The sequence below is a fragment of the Saccopteryx bilineata genome, chromosome 4 (assembly GCF_036850765.1).
Source record: "Saccopteryx bilineata isolate mSacBil1 chromosome 4, mSacBil1_pri_phased_curated, whole genome shotgun sequence".
In the NCBI taxonomy this organism is placed as follows: domain Eukaryota; kingdom Metazoa; phylum Chordata; class Mammalia; order Chiroptera; family Emballonuridae; genus Saccopteryx; species Saccopteryx bilineata.
The window spans coordinates 270,114,931-270,142,660 of record NC_089493.1 but is presented as its reverse complement, the minus strand read 5'-3'; the positions used below and the strand labels follow the sequence as shown (position 1 = coordinate 270,142,660).

At 48.1% G+C, this 27,730-nt stretch overlaps 1 protein-coding gene across 3 annotated transcripts in view; it reads right to left on the bottom strand.

The window, feature by feature from the left end:
• Positions 1-27,730, bottom strand: part of AUTS2 (activator of transcription and developmental regulator AUTS2) — a 1,187,404-nt gene that overhangs the window by 457,426 nt on the left and 702,248 nt on the right. The window lies entirely within an intron of this gene.

Sequence of the window (27,730 nt, the reverse complement as noted above, 5' to 3'; positions counted from 1 at the left end):
GCCTCTTCTCAATACTCAGAAAGGCTGAGAAGGAACCACAGAGACCTCCAAGGCTGCTGAGGCCAACTAAATACCAAGTGGTTTTACTGCAGGCAGAAAAGATGTCATCATAGCCATCCTATGCTAATGGCTCTGTGGGTGTGAGTAATGAAAAGAAAGTGAAATGATAAACTTGACATAACAAATGCGGTTTGGTGGACAGAACAGTACAGAACAGGGAGTCTCAGGAGCAGACAGGGAAGAGATTCTTACAGGAGGATGGTCCAGGGGTCGGCAAACTCAGTCAACAGAGCCAAATAGCAACAGTACAACGATTGAAATTTCTTTTGAGAGCCAAATTTTTTTAAACTTAAACTACATATATAGGTAGGTACATTCCTTATCGAGAAAGTGTCCGCACGTGGTATTTTGTGGAAGAGCCACACTCAAGGGGCCAAAGAGCCGCATGTGGCTCGCAAGCCGCAGTTTGCTGACCAGAGGTAGACTAACCACACCTTTAAAGAATTTTAAAGGACAGAGTATGATGCCAGGACATACAAATCTATGATTTACAGGCTGCTGAACTAGCTACACATCTTATTCAGAAAGAAAAATCTCAAAGAATCAGAGGTTATGAAAAGTTCCGAGGAAATGTCTCAAGTTACCTTCTGCCACCCCCCCAAACACCCCGAGGCTCCCCGTCAGAAGTACTATCGCCAGGGCAGTGTTCTTTGGAAGAACCCATCTGCACAACGTCATGTTGAAGAATGCCCTCTACCCCCTTCCCTCCCATTACCACTCACCAAAACCCACGCAGAAGCAGCCAGCACAGCTCCTGGGCTGTTCCGGAAGCTGGGGTCCTTTAGGTATGCTAAGCCAGACAGCCCTGCCGGAAGTCGGGGGCTGCACTGGAAACACAAAGGGCTCCATTCGGAACCTAAAACTGCCCCTATTGTCCCAGGAACTAAGCGTGGCCATTGTCACCTGTGATTATATTTTTATAGCTACCGTATTTCCCCATGTATAAGATGCATCTTAATTTTGGGGCCTGAAAGCTAAAATATATATATATATATATATATATATATATATATATATATATATATATATATATATATATATTACATAAAGTTATTGAACTCAAATTATATCTATCATAAAATTCATACAACTCCTCATCACTGTCAAAATTCGCTTGTCCTCATCTGCGTCTGATGATGAATCTCTGTCTTCAACAAAGAACCAAAAACAAAGTGTGAAAAAGCAGGAAATGCAAGTAAAAAAAAATCTACAACCACTGTATAAGATGCACCCAGTTTTTAGACCCCAAATTTTTCGGGAAAAGGTGTGTCTTACACATGGGGAAGTATGGTATTACTGAGCACTCTGATGAAAGATTGTTTAAAGGCCTAGACGGGCCTGCTCAGGGGACTGGCAGACTCCATGTCTCTTCATGGCTGCCACCCCGGTGAGCACACTCATTTCCTTTATGCCAACAGTGGCCAGAGCCCCACCTGGCTCAAACAGACCCCTTACAGGAAAACTGATCTGTTCTCTGAGAAGGGACTGCGGTCCCCATGTCCCTGTGACTCAGAGAGACTATGCAGCAAGCACGCGCCTCCTGGGCGTCCAGCCTCGTCCAGCTCGCTCTAGGTACCTGCACAAAGGGGCATGGCTAGCTGGCACGGGTCAGAGGTCATGGGGAAGCTGGGCTTAGGAAAAGGCGGATTAAATAAAGCAGCGCTGAGAGAAAGATCAGATTTCACAGTGGAGCTGTGTGTGTGCGTGCGTGCACACGTGTGTGCATGTACATGTGTGTAACGGGACCCTCATGGACTAAGGGGGGCACGGGCAGGGCACAGAGCAGGTGGCTGAGGCGGCAGAGGAGGCACTGTGGGACAATGCCAGCGCCTGGGGGACGTGGGGAGGGCTGGAAGTGGGTAACGAGCCCGGGCCGGGCCGGGAAGGCTGAGCTGCAACCAGGCCCCTCAGGGGCTGGAGGAGAGGCAAGCAGGAAGCCTGGGAGACAGACCTGCAGCCCCAGGAAGCCCCTTTGGGGACACAGGAGTCCATTCTGAGGGCTGTGATTCTGAGGAAGTCCATTCATAGCCTGCTGTGCTGACCTTGAGGCCAGTCCCCACCCACAGGCAGAAACCAGAGAGAGCAGCTAGAGAGGGGGTGGCTGTGTTAAACACAAAACCGGTGCAAAACGAACACTCAGATTTCCCAGGTGCCTCAGAGCGGAGGCCGGGGGGGCGAAGGAAGGGGCAGGCAGATGGCTGTGCTGACGGGCTCCGCACAGGGCTGTCCTCCCCGGGAACCAGACTCAGCCCCGCAGCGGCAAGTCTGGCCGTCTTTCCTACCTCCCAACGCAGGTGCGTCTGAGGGTTCTCTGACCTGATCTGCATGGAACATGCCAGGCTAGACAGCAACTGCCTCGCAGGGCTGGGTCTCACACCCAGGACTCATCCTCAGGCTAACTGTTCAGAATCTGACTGCAGTGTGTGTGTGTGTGTGTGTGTGTGGCACAGTTCTACACTAACATTCAACCACTCTCAGTATTTTCTTGCCCTACCTTTGGAACAGATGCAGACTTGCTCCCCCATAACAGGATTTGGTGTAGCTTTACCCTTTGTGATCTGAGTTAGGGAAATAGGAGATCTGGTGAAGCCCACAGACCCCACCCGCTGGACGGGAGTGAAGATGAGGAGGAGGCGTAACACACTCCACCACCATTCTGAACAATTCCTGCGTGGTTGAGAAGGGTGGGTTTCAAAGGTACCTTTTCGCATGAGGAAAATAAATACTTTAAATGCATTCTTACCTGGGGACCCCAACATAGAAGACAGATAAGAATGAAGCCGCTGTGGCCCTGGCCGGTTGGCTCAGCGGTAGAGGGTCGGCCTAGTGTGTGGAGGACCCGGGTTCGATTCCCAGCCAGGGCACACAGGAGAAGCGCCCATTTGCTTCTCCACCCCTCCCCCTCCTTCCTCTCTGTCTCTCTCTTCCCCTCCCGCAGCCAAGGCTCCACTGGAGCAAAGATGGCCCGGGCGCTGGGGACGGCTCTGTGGCCTCTGCCTCAGGCGCTAGAGTGGCTCTGGTCGCAACATGGCGACGCCCAGGATGGGCAGAGCATCGCCCCCTGGTGGGCAGAGCGTTGCCCCATGGTGGGCGTGCCGGGTGGATCCCGGTCGGGCGCATGCGGGAGTCTGTCTGACTGTCTCTCCCTGTTTCCAGCTTCAGAAAAAAAAAAAAAAAAAGAATGAAGCCGCTGTGGGTGACAAGCAGCGAGGACAGGAGACCCCCACATGCCCAGGGCCTCCCTTCCCTCTCCCCCCACCCAGCCCTGTAACACTAGAATGGGGCACAGCTCAGTAATGGGACCAGAGACGCTGCACCCGGCGAGCCTCTCTCTTGAACAGCGTGCGTTTTCTTCTCTTATACCCCCTTTCCTCGTGGGTAAAATGAGAGGCTGAGCTTGAGTGGATTTTAGGGTCTTTGTCTCCACAATCGTCATGTCTCCACGAGCAGGAAGAGAGAAAACGACTGTAAGTTTTTAGTCATACAACATGAAGTGACTAAGGAAAAAAAATACACACATAGTGACTGTGTCATGCAAGTCCCTGGACATGGCAAGGTGCCATTTCCTCCTTTTCCCCAAGAACAGTTTCTCACTTATTATCATTTCTAGTGATCATTTCATTATTATCAACTCTAGAGATCTTGCTGAAAAGTTCCAAAGCCGGAACATGACTTTCTTCTTTCTTTCCCGAAACCTGGATATTCCATGGCTAAACAGGCAGGATCAGGGAGACCTGGAGGAGGCTTCATCAGATGTTTGCTCACAAGTATTAATTTGGCCAGCATATTTTATAGTATTGATTATAAACATGCACAGGCCTTGGTCGGGTAGCTCAGTTGGTTAGAGTGTCGTACCCATATACCAAGGTTGTGGGTTCAATCTCCGATCAGGGTGCATAAAAGAAGCAATCAATGAAAGCATAAATAAGCGGAACAACGAACCAACATTTCTTTCTCTCTCACTCTAAAATCAATAAATAAAATTAAAAAAAAAATTCATAAAACCCAACGCCCTCATCGGCCCAGAGTCAACACAATGGTTTCTGCCTCACTTGATTCCATTCAGAAGCCAAGACTTTACATCATTTTTCAAAATGTACTGGCTAGCCTGACCTGTGGTGGCACAGTGGATAAAGCGTTGACCTGGAAATGCTGAGGTTGCCGGTTCAAAACCCTGGACTTGCCTGGTCAAGGCACATATGGGAGTTGATGCTTCCAGCTCCTCCCCCCCTTCTCTCTATCTGTCTCTCTCTGCTCTTTCTCTCCCTCTCTGTTTCTCTCTCTCCCTCTCTAAAAATGAATAAATAAATTAAAAAATTAAAATACTTAAAAAATTAAAAAAAAAATGTACTGGCTAGTTTTCTTAATGTTCACGTCCACTTTCAGTACTTTTGGACGGGTCAAAACTGAGGCAGCCAAGGCTCCGCCCTTGGTCACTGGCCAAATCTAGACGTTAACAACCAGCTCCTCACTTGTCTGGGTGTAAGGGGAGCAGAGGGGGAGGCCCGCCCTAATTCCTGTCCCCCTCCAGGCCCACGCCACAGCAGTGCGCTCTCCCCACTCTCCCCCACGTCGTAGCGCGGCTCCTCCCTCGCGCATGGAGCTAGACATGGGGGCACAGTACCAGACTCGTTCATTTTCCTGAATCACCTTGTACTGAACTGGGAAAATGGGTGGTTGCAACTCCGTTGACGGGACAAGTCCAATTACATCGTGCAACCATTTTCTTCAGAAGGCATTGCCATCTGGTCCGAGCAGTGGGACAGGCAGAGCCACGTGAGGCTGTGGCCGGAGAAGTGAAATGTGGTGCAGACACATGCAGGGCCCGCCGGACTCACGCTCCCCTCTCCGGGAGGGGACTTTCCCCGCTGAAACATATGATATGTGGGTTGTGGGAGCCGGATGGTGGCACGGGTGGCTGGCTTTCCCGCTTTGCAAACAACGAAAGTGATTATTCACTCTGTATCAAAGTCAGATGGAAGAATTTCCTGTTCAGAACCCAGAGTCCCCTTTTCTTTTTTAAAGATATTTATTTTGGTTTATTCATTTTAGAGAAAGAGAAGAGAGAGAAAGGGAAGGGAGAAGGAAGCATCAACTCATAGCTGCTTCCCGTATGTGCCTTCACCAGGCAAGCCTGGGGTTTCAAACCAACAACCTCAGCGTTCCAGGTGGATGCTTTATCTACTGCGCCACCACAGGTCAGGCCAGAAGTCCCCTTCTCAAGTTGCCTGTGTCGCCCTTGTCTTTCGAACCCCCTCTCCTTTCTAAGGGGACTGCTTCCTCCACTCCCCCTGGCGTCACCTGCCCTGCCATGGCTCCAGGTTCATCCTTGTCCTCTCTCCAACCCCTTAAAAGCTCCCAGTTCCACTGCCTGGTGTGACGAGGCTTGATTAAACCACAAACAGAAAGACCCTGGCACAGAATGGACACCCAAGGAGTAGTATCTCTTTCCAGTGTCTATATTGCAGCAGGAATCGCAGCCAATGGAAGACAGATGTCCAGACAACTTAATGAAGGAAGAGGAATTTATCAGTAGCTGGTAGAGCACATGAGGCCAGTAGCACCAAAGCACGAGCTCCCCGAAGTCAGATTTCTTACTTTTTACATAAGATACCTTCACAGCCTTAGCTTTCACATGAGAAGTGCCTGATTTCTTTGGCTTCTTCGTTTGCAGGTCTACGTGACTTCTGTCTCCAGGAGGGGGGTATGAGGGGAGGTTTGGACTGCCTGTCTTTGACTATTCACACATCTCATTTTCCTTGCTGGTGCTGCAAGTTCATTTCGAGGAGCTGGTCAAGGGCTTCACAGCTGGGGTTTGTTACTTTTCAAACTTCCTCAGCCAGCCCTTCAGGTCCCTCCTCCCTCAATATCCTTTCCACTATTTGCCTGTCACAGCCCCTGAATGGGCTGCGGACTGGCCCCAGTGGCAAAGCTGGGTCTGCTCATTTCGGAGCCAGTGCTAACTGGAGAACCAAGCTGTCTCAGCTCTGCCCTCACCTATGTACAGACATCGGTTTGTTATTTTGTCACCTCATCCTTTCCATTTTCTTAGTAAAAGAGTACCTCAGCTTTCCTTTGGGAAATACCCTTGCTCCCACGTTCAGTTTCTGTGGGATTAACTTCAACTCCAGTTGCAGACTGGGCTCTGATTGGTTTAGTCCAGGAAGAGGAAAGGGTGATTGGTGTTGCTGGGAGGCGCCCACGGGGGACCCGAGTGTGGAAGAAGGTGCGTGGGGAGTACCCAGACAGGAAGGGCTTTGTGCAATCCAGTGTGAACTCCGGCCCAAAGTGGCACCGTCATTCAGCACGACCTGCCCCTTTAAAATCTCCCATGATGCTTTTTATTATGAAGTTCCCCAACAAGGATGCTCCAGTGTCCACCAGGGTTTGATATAGCCTTTGAGCACAGGGCCTCAGAGTGTCCACTGTGTGAGGCAGGCCACTGTCCACAGTGTATGTCTCATTTGGGGATGGCACGGCCTGTCTGTGTGGAGTCACCTACCAATCACTTACTCGGTCTAAGTGCTGGCACTACAGGAGGCACCCTATGCTGCGGTATGTCCTGTGCTGACAGATGTGCCTGGAAGCTTCCAGTTTGGGATTGTACAAATATTACTGATGGCTAACATTTACTGTGCACTCGGCATGAAGAAGACACTATTCTAAGTGTTTTAAATATACCCACTGCCCCAATTAGTCCTTTGAATGATCCTATGAATTAAGAGTCTATTATACCCTTTTCAGAGAGAAAGAAACAGAGGCACTAAGAAGGTAAGCGACCTAACACATGTCTCCCAGCAAATAATGAGCAGCGGTGGGATTCAAACCCAGCCAGCCTGACTCTAGAGCTAGACCCCTGAACCGCTACGCTAGATGGCCTCTCTCCAGAAGATGGCCTCGTCTCTTTGGTTTGGCTCTCTTCCAAAAACTGTGAACACTTTTTCACTTGTCTGATTCTCATTAGTTTTAAATAGACACTCCCCGTTAGCGAGAGCCACGAGCCTGAAACAACAGGTCATCTCCCTTCTAGCAGACGCTCAGTTTGTATCCACAGCGCCTCTCTCTGGGACGACGCTCAGCCTGGGTCCAAGGCAGAGAGGTACGTGGGTGCCTTTCCTGGGTGTTCCACATGAAGGAAGCGCAGCTGGAGCTGCAGAACACGGGGTACAGAGAGCAACAGCTTTGCAGAAAGGTAACGACCCAGACGGTACAGGCCCTTTCCGACGGGAGAGATGAGCCCGCTCTGCCACTTCACCCACCGCAACGCCCTGCCGGACGCGGCTGGAGAACCTAACAGCTGGCCAGCTCAGAATACTTTCTCTGCGGTTCATTTTAGCAAGAATCGGGCAAGTCTCTCCGACATACCCACACTGTCATCCAGATAAAAATTACCCCTATAAAATAATTGTCTTTTTGCCTTAAAAAAAAAAAAAAAAAAAAAGAGCTCCCAACTCAAGTAGAGTTAACAAAAGTGAAGGGTAGGTTTTGTGGTCTGATAAATCTTCTTGCGAGCCAAAATGTGAAAACGAGACAATCAAATTAGATCTGAAGATTAATTCACTCTCCAAGTAACCCTTTGGATTTACGACAGTTGCTGGAGTATCCCTCCTCACTTAGGGATTAATGCTAAATACAAAATCCTTTTTTTCCCCCCTCTAATTGGATTGACCACATAAGTTTTCCAGAGTTCATGGGAACATTTCATTTTCATAAAGAGTATCTGAAACGAATGATTTCATTACAGAGATGCCTGATAAGCGGTGAGGCAGTGTTCCCGGGGAGCAAGCACCCCAGAAGTCATTCCCTTCAGCACAATACCTTTTTGTGACATGGCTGTGCAATCACTGAATGTGTCCAGGAAACCACCGTCTCACTTCAGACACGTCCTAACTGCCTGGACATGTCCTTGGCCACATATATCTTTTTCTACTCGATGAATTTTTCAAACTTGGAAGTGCCTGCCTGAGTTACTGTGGTTAGAAATTGTTTGGTGTCTTAGAGAACACCCAAAATATGGCTTGTAACAGGAATTTAAAAAAATTGGCATAGGCTAAAAAAAATGATCAGAGTGCACGTGTGTCCTAACTGTATCCATAAATATTTAAAACAATACTTAATCACTTATAATGACGTTTAAATGAAGCCAACGAGATTCTGCCTAACTTTATGGAGAAAGAAATGATCAGGGAAAAGACGTCTAACACAAAGCTATTCTAATATGGAAGTACGGGGAATCTTGGGGTCGGGATGTTTGGAAGGACGTTCTTTATTGAAAGGGGCACTACACCACTTTTTTACAGTCAAACAGTCGTGGACTTGTACCCTTGCTGCACCATCTCTACCTTCTACTAGCCCGGCGACTCGTTCATTCTCAGTTTTCTCACCTATTATATGGGAATGACACTCCCTATCTCACAAACTTGAGAATATATACACTATGATAATGCACTAAAGCACGTAGACCGGTGCTTAGTTTCTAGTCATTCATATGGTAAATGCCACGTTATTTAAAATACACCAGCAAGGATCCAAATTAAGGCAGCTTTTGTAAGGTATCCACTGCCTGTCTTCACTCAGCGGGTGTGTCATGTTGATTTGGGGGTTACTTTTATCCCATCCCTGGGGCAGGATGAGACAGACAGGCTAGACCCTGGCCCAATGGCCCGTGCTGATTCTCCCTCCTCTACCCATCCACCGACCCACCAAATCACAGCCCTTGGCTGCACCTGAAATGCGATTTCATAATGGCCCATCCGCCTTTAAAAGGAGCCTGCCCAGGGGAAGCTGGAGCCCCTGCTGCCAGCCCTGGCCCACACTCACCACGTCTTCTGCCCCTTTTCTTCCAAGGCCCAGTGCCCCTGCCTGCCCGTCACTCTGCAATGCTGTTAGCTGGTTCTTGTTGGGTTTCTATACTGGACTACTTATTCCTTGAGGACTGGAACTGTCTTCATTTTATTCCCCTGTGGTATACAGCACACAGTAGAAGTTCAACAAAGGTTTGCTAAACAGATAAGCTCTCTGGATCTCAGTTCAAATAATCTACCCCTAGTGATCCCCAGAAATGTCATGATTCAAAATAAAGACAGATTTAACATATGCTGCGAAGTCTGGCTTTTGTATAAATTCCATGATGGGCAGTGAACTTTACTCTTGGAGAACATTCCTGTCACAAATGTGAAGGTGGCTTGCATAGTTAATAGCCAGGCTTTATGAATGACACGCTTCTTTCTCTCTGCAAATGTAAGGGCACAGAGATGATCCTGAGGCTGAACAAAGAATGTTCTTTTCTGACATCAGTGGCTTCCCAAAGGTGGTGCTATAATGACCTCTGTGGCTTAATTTATAGTTTAGATTGAGGCTCACTGAAATACAGTATCAACAGGGCAGAGTTTCTAACTGATTGCCTAGGAAAATAAAAAAGAAACTGCCTGCATTTCAAACCTGTGTCAAGTTTCTATTTCACCTGAAGCAATATGGCAGTTTAAGAATGAATAAATGATGAAAGTGCTTTGGGACAATGGTATAAAAAGCATAGCTGAGCAGGTCCGAATATGCAAGGAAGGATCATCTAGTCCATGGATTGAGGGAGAGATCATTTTCATTCATTCATTCGTTCATACTGGCTTCTCCAGTAAAATAAAACATACTTCAGGACAATTTTCAAAAGCACCAGTTACTCAGGCCAGAGGAGAGGATGGGATGAAGGTATCATGATATAATTTATTAAGGTTGTTTGTGTAGTGTTTTCTGGAACCTCTCCCTAAAGCCTTTTATATAAGTGACACTTGCCCTAAGGTGCTGAGTCCCTGGGCCCTGGGGAAACCAAGAACAAAGAATAAAGACAGACAAAATACACCTCTGAGCCTGACAGAGACCCGATTTTGTTCTTAGTAAAACTCCCACAACAGCAAACACTTTTAACGTCCATTGGTTTTCCTGACTTCCATTACAGCTCCCGTCTCACCACTATAAATCCTACACCATGGTACACTCCAAAGTACTTATTTTTTAAATCTCACCAGTTTAGCTGGGTGGAGACACTCCTAGGGAAGGGGAGAGGGTCAGGTGCTACTAACATTTCCATTACGTACCCTCACCTGTCTCCTTGCAGTAAAAGAGGTGCATGTCTGAAATGGGATCATTACCTCTGGTGGATGCACTTCCCAGCCGCCCCTGGCTCACAAATCCCGCCGCTGATTTAAATAGCACAGGGACTAAAGATTACAGCTGCCTCCTGCTCAGGAGACATCAGTCAGGAGATCACTTAGGCCTCCATATTCCTTTTAGGAGTAACTTGATGCATCATATTTTCTTCTTTGCACTTTATTATATCCCACCAGGTTTTATTTATTTAAATCCCAGAATCTTTTGCTGACATGGCAAGGCCGAAGCAGCGCTGTTTCGCAAAACTGAAAATGAACCTGTAAGTGGACATTTGTTCTATAAATCTTTAAAGTGCTAGGTTATGCCTTGGAAACAACTTTTACAAGGCCCTTCCATCTTGCTTGAAGAGAGATAGCCCATAAAATACCCACTTTCTGTCCCAACAGCACCAAAGTGACATCAACAGGCACAGTGCATTTTCATGCAGAATAAACACGGGGTTCAAATCAAACACTGGGTGCCTGATGCAGCAGTTCTGCTGAGAGGATGAGGGCAGTGAAATGCGCTAACGAGATGTGGGAGCTGTGTCTCCCTTTTTTGCACTTCCTGGCAAAGCCCCTCTACCTGTGACCCTCCTGGAACCCTCCTCGGCCTCCTCTGCAGCAAGCAGCCTTCTGGCCACTAGAATCTCTCCCTTGATTCATGTGGTCGCAATGCCCAGAATGCTATACAGCGCTCATGGTCCAAAGGCTTCGGGAATTTTAAGAACTTGGGGGTTGGTTGAGGGGAGGGGTGTTAAAAATCCTTTCCAATCCAAACCCAGTCAACCTGAAATGATAGCTTATTACCCACCGGCTTATAGTTAAAAGGTTCTTAAGGTCATCCATGGACCAGCACATTCTGATGTTTTTCTGAGTAGTGTTTCATCCTTTGCCTCAATCCTCCTGTCTAATCAGAAGTCCCTATACACTCTCCCTTACACCGGGTCCTCCCTTCTCTCATGCCTCCCCACTGGCTTCTAGTCCCCACCCTCTGTGCCCTGAGTTGTACCTATGAACTAATCATTCTCTTTCTCTGTCCCACCTCCACATTATGTTATGTGACTGAGTTCATCAGCTGGGTCTCCAGAATGGAAATCACTATGTAACATGTGTAATAAGATTTCTAACTCATACAAGAGCCAGAAAAAAACAGGGATCCCAACAGCACCAGATGTATCTTGTTTTTACACTTGCTAGCATTTGAAACAAGAGATGATCACTCCATTGTAGAAGTCTCTAATTCCCATTTATCGTTAACTGCTCATGGTTCAACCTTGACAAGGCACAAGTCTAGCCTTTCGGAATCGTATTGATTCAACGCGACAAAACTCAGAGCACCTCCTACGCGCCTGGCGCTGGGCTCGCCCGTGGAAACATGCCAGTCAGGCAGGCAGACTCAGAGCTCTCCCCCAACCCCTGGACGGTAAGGGCCTTGGAGGCAAGGGCCATGTCTTGGGCACGTTTAAGCCAGGCGAGGTGCCAGGCTGTGAGAACACGCGGTAAGCCCTGAGGGCCCCTCGTGTGCACCCGCTCGCCACGTTCAGTAGGGCGAATGCTGCCGGCTCTAGAACCTCGGCCTGAGTGTGAGCGCTGGGTCTCTCCCTTATTCAACACGCGGCCTCGGTGAAGGCCTTCCCGCTGGTTTGGTGTCCTCAAATGCCAATGGAAAAACCAGCAAAGAAGAAAATAAGGTTCTCCTGAGGGTTAAGTGACACGGTAGCTAATATGCAGCAGGTGCTCAAAATACCCATCATTATCTCCTATCCAGTGTTCCTGTACTACTATCAGGAAAAGGAAATGTTTGACCACAAGCATCTCCTTCCCATGGCAAAGGACGACTTCGTTAAGATTCACAGTCCTCCTCCAAAGGTCGCCACCTTGCCCTGCAGTGACGAGACACGGGAGAAAGGAACAGGCAGGTGCTCCTGCAAATACACATAAACACACGCACCCTGACACAGCTCAGGAAAACGTATCCATTTGTGCAAAAACAACAAAAACAAAAACAAAGAAAACACCCTTCAGGAAGCATCTAAAAAGAGAGAGGAAGATAAGCAGGGATGAAAGCCATGCCCGGCAGCAACCACTTGCAGGGTGACCTGGCGAGTCCTCAGCTTCAAACTGGTCTGATCAGGTGCTCCCCAGCCGCGTCACCTGGGGATCTGTCACTCACACATCAGACTCACCTCGCTGGCCTCCTCTCACACAGAGCATGATGCCAGACGCAGAAACACCACTGTTCTCCCGCCGGGAGTGAGGAGGGTCAGGGTGAGGGGAGAGGCTGTGAGACACGGTGGGGGGGGGGGGGCGGGAGGCCAGCAGTGAGCTGTCCTGCGTCCACCACAGACCCGCCGGGAGTGATGAGGGTCAGGGTGAGGGGAGAGGCTGTGAGACACAGTGGGGGGGGGGGGCAGGGAGGGCAGCAGTGAGCTCTGCTGCGTCCACCACAGACCCGCCGGGAGTGAGGAGGGTCAGGGTGAGGGGAGAGGCTGTGAGACACGGTGGGGGGGGGGGGGGCGGGAGGCCAGCAGTGAGCTGTCCTGCGTCCACCACAGACCCGCCGGGAGTGATGAGGGTCAGGGTGAGGGGAGAGGCTGTGAGACACAGTGGGGGGGGGGGCAGGGAGGGCAGCAGTGAGCTCTGCTGCGTCCACCACAGACCCGCCGGGAGTGAGGAGGGTCAGGGTGAGGGGAGAGGCTGTGAGACATGGTGGGGGGGGGGCAGGGAGGGCAGCAGTGAGCTCTGCTGCGTCCACCACAGACCCACTGGGAGTGAGGAGGGTCAGGGTGAGGGGAGAGGCTGTGAGACATGGTGGGGGGGGGGGCAGGGAGGGCAGCAGTGAGCTCTGCTGCGTCCACCACAGACCCGCCGGGAGTGAGGAGGGTCAGGGTGAGGGGAGAGGCTGTGAGACACGGTGGGTGGGGGGCGGGAGGCCAGCAGTGAGCTGTCCTGCGTCCACCACAGACCCGCACTACACAGTCTCCCACGGTTTACCCATTTCCAGTCTGGCACGAGGTTTGGAACCAGGCAGAAAACCAGTCTGTGAAAGACGGTCTACCTTAGAATGAAAACACCCTTATGAAGAACGGAGACCGGGTCCCTCCAGCGCTGGTGGGAAGGAGAAACGTGCACAGGCGGCCGCACAGGAACTGTGGGAGCAGAAGGCGGGTGCCCAGCCGAGATCCCCCACTTGTCTGTCCAATCCATGCTCCCCTTGCACGAAGCCTCGAGTGAAACATGGGCACCAGGTTAGAGATATCATTCTACAACTAATTCTGTAGGTTGTATCAATGGAGAGCTGGCTTTTGTTTAACCACTTAGCCCCAAAGCAGTTCTCGTGACATTACTTCTCATTACACAAGTGATCCTGCTTTACTGCCTACCCAAGTTACTCAGCAGTTAAAGAGTGCTAACTCTGTGCGGAGCATCAACCATTGCTCCTGTTTGCCCCCTGAGTCACAGACTGGTTATGGGGCCTCCATTCAAACATTGACGGGGCTCAGGAAAGTACCACAGAGAACAGTGGGAGCCGGCGAGGACGTGAGCAGGTGTCTGCAGCTGTGGGAGGAAATGCTCACAGTGGAACGGATGGGTGGCCCACTGTGGACGCCCGAACAGGAATCTAAGCTGCAGTACAAAGGGCCTTAACCATGAGGGTGGCGTTAAAAATAGAAAGAAAGATCCAGACCCAAGAATGCAGGGGGCTAGTACAGACATGGCCTGTTAACAGGCTGGGTGTGAGGGTCAGAGAGAGAGAGAGAAAGGAGGTCAAATGGACACCTGTGCTTCCAACCCAAGACGCAGTTACACGGAGTTGGGGAAGGTGAAATGTGATTTCTGTTCGACACATGCAATAGGGGGAGGCCAGGAACAGCAAGGATACAGATGGGAGGTGAGGATATGCACAGCGGCACAAGAGAAAGCCAAGTGAGAAGCAGATAGTCGGGGACTGTGCTGGACACTTGGCGTGTGGCTGTTAACTTTAGCCTCATGGCCCTATGAAGAGTCAGAAAACGTAGCCAGAAAAATTAAGTACAGGGGTCCTCAGGTTACGACAGTCTCAACATACGACGTTTTGAGTTTACGACGCTCACTCCCATAAAAACTTTAAGAAATGGAGAGGTGTTTCGGCTGGTGCCGTTTGGCGCCGTGCTTACGGACCGCGTGGGCGGGCTAGTCTGGCCGTGTGCGGCGGAAGCATACACAGTACAGTGTGCGGGACAGTCTATGCACGTCCTTGTCCTTTTCCTGTGGCTTAGTTGTGTCCTTACATTCCAGATTGTGATTTTTCAACCATGTTAGGACAGGTAAGTGATTTAGGGTGTGCTTCAATTTACACCAAAAATCGGGTTATGTCACTGTCATAAGAACAGAACTAGGTCATAATCCGAGGACCCCCTGTACTCAAGTTTCCACAGCTGAGTAAGTGGTGGAGCCAGGATTTGAGTTCAGGTCTATCTGACGCTCACAGCCAAGCGATTAAGTAACAGTCTCCATGAACACTGGGATTCCTAGACAGGTGAGGGGAGAGCCCAATAAAGAAGTGAAAAGAAGGGGAATAAGGACTGGCAGAGCCGGAAACACCACGGTGGTGGGGGCAGGGGCAGGGGCGGGGGCGGAGCTCCGAGGAGGAGCAGGTAATGTGCCAGGCAGGAGGCCGCACTGTCTGTTGGACTTGGTGAATAGGAAGTCATTGGTGGGTATTAAGAAATGATTTTATCAGCACAATAGGGTATATTTCTCATTCAGGGGTGGAGGCGAAAAGGCGATGGCAGGTATAACATCTCTTGACTTTGAAGGCAAGGCGAGACTCAGGTGGAGGTAGGGCTTTTGTTTTTGCTCGCGTTTAGAGAAAACTTGCTTACGTTCTTAAGCTGAGAAGGAAGGAAGTGGTGAAGGAGACGGGGAGGATAAGACAAAGGGGAAGAAATGACTGATGTGACAAAGCCGTGGAGGAGACAGTCAGGGCTGGCTGAAGAACGTGGTTTTGACTTTGAGAACGAACAAGGACGCGTTTTGCTCTGACAGCAGAGGGTGTGATGTGAACATGAATAACGATTCTGACAAAAGGCGTTAAAGGGAGGAGATGGAAGTCAAGGATGATCTTACTGGACATCCTTGGTGTTCCCGGTCGGGCGACCTAAGGGTAATGAGGTGTGATAGGAAGTCTGGACTGTAGGGTGTCCGAGGAGAAGAAAAATCTGGACTGACCACTGTGAAAATAAGCAAACGCTCGGCACCGGGACCTCACCAGAGTCAGGCATTTGCACCGGCTGCAACTGGTGTAGAAAGTTGATTTTCTCCAGCAATTTAACCTATACCCTCATCAATCTGGGCCGGCAGGAGAGTCCGTGCAAGAATGTCTCCGTGCACACACACGCTGCGGATGAAGACTGCCATCTGGGAGCCAGGGCTGCATCTTAAATCATCCCACCCGCTCTGAGGCTAGGCGGGGAGTATTACCCTTCAGAAAAGAGTACGGAGGAGAAGGACCAAATGCCCGTGTGTCAAATGCGGGCTGTCTAGTGTGCCTCACTGTAGCTTTTACTGGGGCTCGCAGCCCAGCAAAAGTTAAATGCGTGTCTATTCAGGAAGTAGCAATGAGACGGCACGGCGAGGAAGAGAGACAGCGGAGAAGGAAGGAGAGGAAAGGGCCTCCTGTCCTTGGAGCGGAGGGGTGCATCCTAATGAGAGTGCTCTGCCCTTACCATTCTAACGAGAGAAAAGGACAAGCGGATGTCCTCCTGCTTAAAAAGAGAGCAGGGTCTATCAATCATAACCGAAGAGCCATCATTATCTTTCTGAACCATCTCTCCTCGGAATGTGAGAGGTGCAGGCTCCAGGTGCTAAAAGGCAGCTAATGAATTCTGCAGGAGTTCTTGATGGGAGCATCAGCCCCACCGCTGGGTGGCTCAGCTGCACAGCCACGGCCCCGCCACCCCCCTGTCGCTATGGGAGGATGAGCAGGGCCAGTACATTCTGTGCCGTGTGCTCTGCTTCATGAGGCTGGTAGACATTCTTTGCAATTTAAGACCACTGCTGTGACATTACCTACAAGGCTCCTCCCCTACAAATCCATCACACCCAACAGGAGGAAGCAGCAGGCCCCACGGCTGATGGACGCTGCAAGTCCTAAGGCGTCCTGGCAACCTGAGCATCTACCTCAGCTAAACTTCAGTCAAGTCCATCCATTTGCTTATTATCAAGAATTTTCTGTGTATTTGGACGAGTAACAGCATCTTCTCCAGGTGAAATAATCACTGAAAAAACATAAGACCAACAGCTGAAAGACCAATGCCATTTACCGTGTTCATGGGGGAGAGGCGGGTTTACTGTCGAAACTAGGGCATCTCAGTCCAGGATCCCAAAGGGAATCGTTTTTGCTTGTTTTACAAACAAGCAGTCTGAAGGTGAGTCCAAGTACCCACAATCCTTTAATCACCATCTTTAACCTGGTAATAGTCATATTTAATAACATGCTTTGGTAGTTTCAGAGCACTTTTAAGAACAGTATTTCAGCTAATCCTTAGTGCAACTAGTGACATCTGTGTGGAGGGTGGGACAGTATCATCATCTCTATTTGACGGAAGAAGAAACTCCAGGACTATGTGATACTGTCACCAAGCCTACCTTTGTGCACCCTCAGAACTGGGGCTGTCCTTACATTCTAGGACAGTGTCTTTCAACCGCCGGTCTGCAGACCGGTGCTGGTGGCCCACCAGAAATTCCATGCCTGTCTGCAAAAGTGTTACAACCACCCTGATGTGGTGAAGACCCAACGATCTCAGTCAAATTCGCTTACACTCAGGGTGATTTCTGCCTTAGCGGTCCCCAAAATCATTCTCCTATTTTCCCCAGTCCCCAAGCGTAGAAAGGTTGAAACACCGCTGCTCTAAGACATTTGGTTATAATTTTTATGTGACTAACGATACAAACGTTTTCTATGCTGAGCCGGACGATGTCGTCCTGCAACTAGTCCCTGGTGGCCTGGTTCCTTCCTTTGGATCAACCACGTAGAATCTGATTCTCCTACACAGGAGAGGGTTCCTTAGACATTCTTTTAGTTCCAATTAACCATCCACAGCTGTAGCAGTCTGACACTCTTTGACAGCTTTTTGATACATGAAAATATGTATCAAAATCTTTTTTTTCCCCCTAAGTCCTGCACTGCTCAAGCCATGAGCCATAGGTGGCTATGAACATTAAAATTAATAAAATGTAAAACTCACATCCTACTCACACCAGCCACATCTGGCCACATGTGACTCGTGGCTGCCACGTTGGACAGTGCAGTGCATTTCCGCCTCTACGGAGAGTTCTGTCCAACGGCACGGGCTGGACTCCGGGGCTGCTTTTGTCCGACTCACTGGCCCATGTACTGGTCTCACCGTCGGGCCATCCTTTCCTGTCACTTAGTGGCATTAACACCTTTTCCAAGAGAGTAGCTATTTTATCGGGTGTTTTTAAAATTGCAAGAGGTACTACTGGTGGAGCAAAGAAAGAGAACTCTACCCCACGTTATGTCTGCTTGGAAACCCTTAATTGGTCTGTGGGTTGGCTGACAGGCTTTAATATTCTCATCCTTTCAAATCTAAATTCAGCTTGAGGCCAAATCACTGCCTATATATAATACACAAAAACTCTGTTATTAGAACAGAAGCGAGTGTGCTTTTGACTTAAACTGACAAAACAGAGATGACGGACTTCATCCCTGTCCTCCTTCCATCTAGGGAGCCCGGGCGCGGGGAAGGAAGGAAGGAAGCCCCACGCTCACTCCGGACGCCTGGACTTCTCAGCCGCTCACTGACCGGGAGGAGCTTCACTCCGGCATCTTACCTCGCTGCTTTTTAAAAAAAAACGTCTACGGCCTGAAAATTGTGGACACAAGCACTAACAATATAGTTGTTGCAAAAATTACAAAATATGAAGGCATGAAGTGACCTTTGAGATAACCTAATAAAAATCCCCATTTGGTGAGTAAATAGAGGCTCGGAAGATGTCATTTGGGTCCGTATCCTGGCCTCTCCCGTCTGGGTTCAGCGTCCTCCTGTCCACCGCAGTGCAGAGGCCCAGACACTCACCTACTTGACTTTCAACGTGTCGTCTGTTTACACCCCACCTCCTCTGCAACCAGACCTTCCTGTAATGATGCCCCATCCTCCTAATTCAGGTCAGCTGCAACGGGGACTGCGAGTCAGGTATCCCCAAGGTAAGATTACCGGAAGTCACACACAGACAAAGGGTAAGACTTGATGACATGTATTAACTTGCTTATTCCGAATCTCTTACGGGCTTCCCCGCAGGCCTAGGAGCAGAGTTCAGGGCCCACTTTCAAAGCGTTTGTATCACAATGAGGTAAGCCACACCAGAAATACCACAGAAGCAGCAGCTTTAAAATGTTCATGGTGCACAATGAGTAGGAAATCCCTGGGAAAAGAGACCGCAGAAAGGAGACACGGAACTGAGGATTAAGTCAGTAATGACGACGGAGCTATGTCGACGAGGACAGGCAACATCTGAGCACTTCCTATGATCCAGGCCGTGTCTCAGGGTCTTCCTCTCTCTTATTATATCCTCACCCCGATGACACAGGTACCTTTGCTGCTCCCACAATAGAGATGAGGACAAGAGGATCAATATGGTTTGTGTCCCATCCTCACCCACTAAACCATCACGCTATGTTTTAGAAAAGTTAGTGGCTTGAAGCATAACACACAGAAACAGTACGCGGCTCACAAGTCTTTGGGGAAGGAGAAACTACAGAAACAGCTTTTTTAATTTGTTTTTTTTTTTAAACTGGTTAAGACAAAATCTAGTCTTGGGGAGCCTTCGTTTTAAACAAAAACCAGGAGAGCCAAACTAAGAACATCTTGTCATTTTATTTGCAAATGCACTTGATTTTACTTGTGTAACATTTCAAAACTTGTACTACAATAAAATCAACTTAGCGTGACAAGTATTCTAACGGAAGAACAAACTTCTCCTTCTGTTGGCGGTGTCAGAAGCCAGCCCATCAGAAGGGAGCTATGTTTGGGGTTGAACTTGCCTCTGATGTTCGTGCAGGCTGCCTGCTGAGCAGACTGAGGACTCGGGGAGAAGCTGGAGGAGGGCGGCAGTCTGTGTCCCACCCAGCCCGCTCCAGTCTCCTGCCCACATGGGGCCTGCGAACTGAGGGTGCGGAAAACACATTCCTTCTGTCCTCCAACTCCTTCCCACACCTCCTCCCAAGTAAGCTTCTAATCCTAGGAACCTATTTCCTCTCCACCCACGAGGGGAGGCTCTCCAGCATCCAAATGCAAAACTCTGGCCCTAATTTGTTTTTGTTGTTCTTCCCCACATTTCAGTTGGCAGTTGGCTATTTTACCAGTTAGTAAACCCCGCCACGGACAGAGAGCATCAGCCTCTACTCACTCTATGATAGAAAGAGAGCCAGGGCCCTGTCCAGGTGGCTTAGTGGAAGAGCATCAGTCCAGGGTGTGGATATCCCAGGCCCAGCGGTAGAGTGTCAGCCTGGTGTGTGAATATTCCAGGTTCTATTCCCAGTCCAGGCACAAAGGAGCAACCATCTGCTTCTCCCCCCTTTCTCTTTCTCTTGCCCCTCCTGCAGCCATGGCTTGATTGGTTTGAGGAGCACACTGGCCCCAGTTGCTGAAGATGCTCTTCCTCAGGTGCTAAAAACACTTCAGTTACAAGCACGGCCCCAGATGGACAGAGCATCAGCCTAGGCAGGGGTCTCAAACTCGAGGCCCGTGGGCCGCATGCGGCCCGCCCACCAATTTTGTGCAGCCTGCAGACTAATCAAACTTCATGGATTAGTCTGCGGGCCAGTCTGCGGCCTCACAAAATTGGTGGGCGGGCCACATGCGGCCCGCGGGCCGCGAGTTTGAGATCCCTGGCCTAGAGGGAGGTTGCTGGGTGGATCCTGGTTGAAGCACATGCAGGAGTCTGTCTATCTCCCCTCCTCTCACGTAGTAAAGAAGAAGAAAGAAAAAGAAAGAAAGAAAGAAAGAAAGAAAAAAAAAAGGAAAGAAAGATGAAGGAAGGAAGGAAGGAAGGAAGGAAGGAAGGAAGGAAGGAAGGAAGGAAGGAAGGAAGGAATTTTGATTTGGTCTTGGAGTTCTTAGAATCCTTCAATAACAATGTGAACTTAATTTGCCTTAGAGCTTTAAGTGACGGAGACTGTCACTGAACTTCTCCCCTCTCAGATGTGTGGGAAAAAGCAATAGAGATCACAGCCTGCACTAATGAGCCAATAATCTTCTCCTGGGTCCATTACAGTATCTGCAATCCCTGTAAGGGACCTGAACTTTCAGTGGTAAGTAAAGTAATAATCAGCTATCCGGCGCATGCTGGTACAAAAAAGATGACCTCAGAGACACAAGGTGCAGTACATGCAAATAAAAAAGCAGGCTTCCATCTGAGAAACTTTTATAGGTTTTGCGCCAAAATATGAGGAATAGAATCTGTTTTTAATGCCTATCCTTCTCATGTTCCTATCCTTTCATGAGTTAACTATAAGCAAGAAGTCTTGCTCTCTCTGATCTCCACACTGTCGAGACTTGGTCCTAGACAATGTGACATGTATATTTAGACACTGGTGTAAAAGTCTGAGAAATGGCTTTTCTGAGGTTCTGCATGTAGATCAATATAGTATAAATTTGTAAGACAAGAAATAAATCACTTTTATAACTACAGACCGGAACTTAACCCATTAGTTCTGAACCAACCTGTACAGAAGAAGGCTCCAACAGTTGTGAAGAAGTTACAGTGCTCACAATGTAATTACCATGACAGTATAGCCACGGGTTGTCAGTGTCTACAAAAATCACCGGGAATTATCTCCTAGTTCCTCCGGTGTGTCTCCGAACACACCCTTCTGAACAGGCGTGCTCTACACTGTCCTCCATCTCTAAGAGGCGATGTCCTGCCCGGTACCTGGGAACTTGGCACCACACTGTGTTACCTCTTAAGTGAGTCAACTAAAATATCAATGTTGCTCCAAATATTAACTTAAAAAACATTTAAATATCTAGACACATATTTGGGGGCATGTCTGATAAGGGGTACAGAGATACTGGTGCTTTAGTACTGGCTGAGGAATACCACTCCAAAAAATAGGTTATATTTATGGGACACTTCCTATATGTTAAGCACTGTTCTAAACAGTCTGCAGGTTTTATTTAATTTAAGGATAAATTCTACTCTTCAATGTAAGGCCGCAATGACAATATTTGGTAAAATTTATTTACAATCACAGCTCAATACTTAGAGGCATTTCATAGGTTAATTGTAAGGAGAATTTTAGTCACACTTTTAAACAACTAGGTTCATTATTTAAAAATAAGCCTTGGCCCTGGCCGGTTGGCTCAGTGGTAGAGCGTTGGCCTGGCGTGCAGAAGTCCCGGGTTCGATTCCCAGCCAGGGCACACAGGAGAAGCGCCCATCTGCTTCTCCACCCCTCCCCCTCTCCTTCCTCTCTGTCTCTCTCTTCCCCTCCCACAGCAAGGCTCCATTGGAGCAAAGATGGCCCGGGCGCTGGGGACGGCTCCTTGGCCTCTGCTCCAGGCGCTGGAGTGGCTCTGGTCGCAACAGAGCGATGCCCTGGAGGGGCAGAGCGTCGCCCCTGGTGGGCAGAGTGTCGCCCCCTGGTGGGTGTGCCGGGTGGATCCCGGTCGGGCGCATGCGGGAGTCTGTCTGACTGTCTCTCCCTATTTCCAGCTTCAGAAAAATACACACACACACAAAAAAAAATTAAATAAATAAGCCTTGCCCTGGCTGGTTGGTTAGCTCAGTCACTTAGAGCAGTGGTCCCCAACCTTTTTTGGGCCATGGACCAGTTTAATGTCAGAAAATATTTTCACGGACCGGCCTTTAGGGTGAGACGGATAAATGTATCACGTGACCAAGTACAACAGTCAATAGTGAGTCATAGACAGATGTAACAGAGGGAATCTGGTCATTTTTTAAAATTAAAACATCGTTCAGACTTAAATATAAATAATACGGAAATAATGTAAGTTATTTATTCTTTCTCTGCGGATAGGTACCAAATGGGCCGTGGACCGGTGGCCCGGGGGTTGGGGATCACTGACTTAGAACATTGTCCCAAAATGCCAAGATTGTGGGTTCGATCCCCTATCAGGGCACATACAGGAAGCAACCAATGAGTGTAGAGCTTAGTAGAATAACAAATGAATGCTTCTCTCTCTCTCTCTCTCTCTCTCTCCCTCCCTCCCTCCCTCCCTCCCTCCCTTCCTCTCTGTGTCACTAACATCAGTTACCTTTCCTAAGCTATCTCCAACTAAGAAATTAACACAAGACTATTAGTAATCAGTTTGTGCTTAAAATATATTTTAAACTTTACCCTTGAGGCTACAAACATCCCTGGAAATGTTGATGACAGAGAAGTAAGATGGACAATGTAGGGCTCACAGGGTTCATGTAACGATTCCCTCATCTATTTCCGCTTCCTTCAGGTGGAGAAAGCCTTCCTGCTGTCCCCTAACTGTGAGCCAGGGCTCTCGTCCGGCACAATCCTTGTCTGAATGCCTTCCAGTCCACCGAAGCCTGACAAGACCAGCGTGAGGGAAATGGCCCGAGCTGAGTTGCAATCTCTGCAAATAGATATCCACTGAGCTGTATGCAGATAAAGTTTAGGTCCTTTTAAAAGGAATTAATTATTGACCCTGGCCGGTTGGCTCAGTGGTAGAGCGTCGGCCTGATGTGCAGGAGTCCCAGGTTTGATTCCCGGCCAGGGCACACAGGAGAAGCGCCCATCTGCTTCTCCACCCCTCCCCCTCCCCTTCCTCTCTGTCTCTCTCTTCCCCTCCAGCTGCCAAGGCTCCATTGGAGCAAAGTTGGCCTGGGTGATGAGGATGGCTCCCTGGCCTCTGCCTCAGGCACTAGAATGGCTCTGGTCACAACAGAGCAGTGCCCCAGATGGGCAGAGCATCGCCCCCTGGTGGGCATGCCGGATGGATCCCAGTCGGGCACATGTGGGAGTCTGTCTGACTGCCTCCCCATTTCCAACTTTGGAAAAATACAAAAAAAAAAAAATTAAAAATAAATAAATAAAAGGAATTAATTATTAAAACAAGTACAATATACTGGAGAGAAAAATCAACATAGATACTGGAACATAGCTCCTTGTGGTTTGAAACTGGAGGATTGTGAAACTGAAATTTCATCTACTGGATCAACTGTCCCTCCCTCCTGGACAGATAAGACATCTAGCCCAGGGGCTATGGTCACCAAAATACAAATCCTGCTGCTAAAGTAGGGGATTTAAATATAATATCTTATTTATAACCCTTAAAAATCCTAGTTCCAAAGCAAAAAAAAAAAAAAAAAATTACTTTTAGTAGCACACAATAAAGACTAAACTACTTATTCAACAGGATACTTTTTTACTTATCCAGGGGACTTTCTATAAATAACTCAATGACTTTTGGGGTTAAGGATACACTCAAAGGTAAACATCTAATTTGTTTGTTTGTTTGTTTAGGTTAATGACTTTAAAAATATTTCAAGGCTAAGGTTGTATCATATTTCGTGGTGTTTCAATAAAGTTACTGTCCAAGGACTTCCATAGATTAAAACAGCTTTTAGAAATCTCTATTCTGCAAGGCAGTGACCATAAGAGGAAAGAGTGTGTGTGGGGGGGAGACTTACACTGTTCTGCTTACCTCTGTGGTCTTGGTCAAGTCATGTAGCCTTTCTGTGCCTCAGTTTCCTCACCCATGAAACATAGATGATAATGTTTTCTACCTTGCAGATTTGCTAACCCCACAAAGTCAAGAGGCAATGTAGAGCTTTCCTATCTCCAAGAACTCATGAGCTAGTCTGTACTTATGAGCAGGGAGCACCATTAAATACTGATGTTTATTTTTTACATGCAATAGGAATCATTTTCTCTCAAAACATGTGACTGTGTTACATAGTTAAAAGCGAAAACAAGACAGTGCCCCCTCAAAAATAAGATGCTAAATTAAGTATTATCCATCATTTAATAGCTTTTTCTTTTCTTTTTTTTTTTTTTTTGTATTTTTCTGAAGCTGGAAACGGGGAGAGACAGTCAGACAGACTCCCGCATGCGCCCAACCGAGATCCACCTGGCACGCCCACCAGGGGCGACGCTCTGCCCACCAGGGGGTGATGCTCTGCCCCTCCGGGGCGTCGCTCTGCCGTGACCAGAGCCTCTCTAGCGCCTGGGGCAGAGGCCAAGGAGCCATCCCCAGCGCCCGGGCCATCTTTGTTCTAATGGAGCCTTGGCTGCGGGAGGGGAAGAGAGAGACAGAGAGGAAGGAGGGGGGGGTGGAGAAGCAAATGAGCACTTCTCCTTTGTGCCCTAGCCGGGAATCGAACCCGGGTCCCCTGCACGCCAGGCCGACGCTCTACCGCTGAGCCAACCGGCCAGGGCCTAATAGCTTTTTCTAGCTTATTCATATCTGTTACTTGGTTACACAATAAAAAAAGGCTTACCAAAAACATACATTAGAAAAAACAATGGTAAGGCAATTTTACCCATTTATTTGGTTGTTTCTTTTTTTAGTAATGCAGTGGGGAAAATGATGCCAATCATTCCATTATAGTCAGTGAAATGGCTACTGTAGCTAACAGGGAAACTGTGTTTATTGGAGAGAAGTCTGAGAACCACCAGTCTCAGAACCATGCAGATCTTTATAGTGTTCAGTCTCATATCTAGTCAAACCTCCACTGACACACAGACCTACTGGCCTGCTAGTCTCAGAAATGCCTATGAAGAGTCACAATTAACTTCATCCCTTAAGTATATATTGGCAAAAAAGAAAAAAGGGCTCTGGCTGGTTGGCTCAGTGGTACAGCATTGGCCTGGCATGTGGAAGTCCCAGTTCAATTCCCAGTCAGGGCACACAGGAGAGGTGCCCGTCTGTTTCTCCACCCTTCTCCCTCTCCTTCTTCTCTCTCTCTCTCTTCCCCTCCCACAGCCAAGGCTCCACTGGAGCAAAGTGGGCCCAGGCACTGAGGACGGCTCCATGGCCTCCACCTCAGGTGCTAGAATGGCTCTGGTCACAACGGAGCAACGCCCCAGATGGGCAGAGCATCGCCCCCTGGTGGGCATGCCTGGTGGATCCCAATCAGGTACATGCGGGAGTCTGTCTGACCCGCCTTCCTGCTTCTAACTTTGAAAAAATACAAAAAAAAAAAAAAAATGGGTAGCACAAATCTTTTCTTTCTCACATAAACGGTCCTGAAAGACGTGAGCATCATACTGCCCACTGTGATTTCAAGCTTCTTTACAACTTCTTTTCAACATTTAGTGACAGGAAAGTGTTTCTCTGTTCAAATGGACTCTAATGTTTCATTTCAATAGATAACACAATAAAAACTTTAAAAAGGAAGACCAAAGACGAATTTCCATTTTTGTATAGGCTGCAGGAAACAGTCTGAGTTTGCAGGGGGGTGGGGGTGTGTGTGACTAGGCTGGTATATTTATCTTCTCATTTCTGGATTCTCCTTACTTGGTTGTGCTGTTACCTACTGGTCTTACACTTTATATGTGTTTTATTAGAAATGTCCTCAAAGCTAAGAATTTGTATTCAATAGATTTATACATATTTTCTAAGGCTTTTATGTGCACACAATTGAACAGCAGCCTACAGAGGTCCGTAATTTAAAACCTGCTCTGTGCTGATGTCTGCTGTTTATAGTCGATGCTTCCTGCAGATGGTCACCTCCACGGAGATCAGTACAGGCTGCTTCATTGACTTTTAAACTCCTCTGCCTGACTAAATCCCTGCAGTATTCAACATTTTAACACGTATTTTAATTAATTAATGTTTATCTGTTATCTGTCATGAATTTAAGAAATCAAAGTATGGTTTTATACTCAAAATGCCAAGTAGAATTACCTACTGAACGTGAGCCTTTCTAGTAAAAGGAAAATTGGAAAGAACCCAAATTTAGTATTTTTATGAACTCAAAGGTGTAAAACATCATAATTATAAGTCATACATAAGGACTGATTTTTATATGGTAAAAAGTCTTTAAAAAAAGCAAGACCTCAGAGGTCTGACTTCTCAGTGGACAACATAAACGTGGACACTTTTTTTTTTAATTCAGAAAATCAAATTTAATGTGGTGACATTGATCAATAAGAACACATAGTTTTCAGGTAAATATTTCTATCGCGCTTGAACTGTTGATTGCTGTGTGCTCATCACTCAAAGTCAAATAGATTTCTATCACCATATATTGGGATAGTCTTTCTGAAGTGAACAGTGACTGTCGACAGCAAGTTCTGAAAAGTGCTCCATTTCCCTTTACTGAATAATCTGCAAGGAGGTGTGTACTCCAAGGAACTAATCACTGAGATACAGTATCCATACATGATGAACTGGAAAAATTTCAAATATCAAAGTAGGTTAAACAAATAATGGCATGATCAACACAATAGGAATACTGTGCACTCATCAGAAACCAGGCTTTGCAAAGATATTTAATGACACTGAAGAAAGCTTATGTGAGATGCAATAAGAAGGAGGACTTGGAATGTCTGTATCAAATAATTGATTGGTCACCTCTCAACTTCATTATAAGCACAAGTTTTATTTTTTTTCCTTGAAATGTTCTGCACTTCTTGAAATACCTAGAATGCAACTATGTTATGGCTATGATCAGTAAACCAAGGAATTCTATGAAAAGACAGCCTTTGGGTATTAGGTTCTTAAAAGGGATTCGGCCTCACTCTCACGGTGGCTTTTCCTCCTGTTTTTCTTCAATGGTCTGTCTGTAGGGGAATGTTCAAAAGACATTCAACTCAGAAATGAACATCCCCTTCAAACTTTCTCCACTTGAGACACCAGAGTGCACCGAAAATAGAAGTTCACGGGTAATCCCTACAGACCCAGCACCGCCCTCCCTTCCGATGCGGAAAGCAGCAACTCTGATCAGGGCAGGGCACTCGGAATCACATCAAGAGACGGAGCCACTGAGTAACCAGGGCAGGCACAGTTCAACGCCGGCTGAATCGGAAGCAGCACGCAAGCAGACACTGTCATCCACAGCTCCCTGGCCTCAGTTTCCTCACTTGTGAGTCGGGTCTCTACCCTGCAGGCTCTTTAAGCCCCCCCCCCCCCAGCTATGACATCCCAGGGTTTCATGGTAACAGTCTCGGGAATGAGGCAGACTGGGATCATGCCAAGTGAGAAGAGGGCCCCCGCCTCGGCTGACAGCAGGGCTTGCAGGGATTCCCTGGCTTTCGGCAGGGAAGCGGCAGATGTCTGCAGTGCTGGTGATGGGCGTGGAACCGCAGGGAGAAATCAAAATGCCATTCCCTGCGCGGGAAGGAGGGCGCCACGCTGGGGCCGGGGGCACGTTGGCAGAATCCCCTCCTCTGGAGTGGGAAGAGATGTAAATCAGGGCCCAGAGAATGTGGTTAGAGCAGAAAGAAGCCGGCTCAGGCTGCCCCTTTCTGCATCCCAGCACAGTCACCAGGGGAAAGGAAATGGCAGCAAGTGTGTCTGAAAGAACTGGGGGAAAGAGAG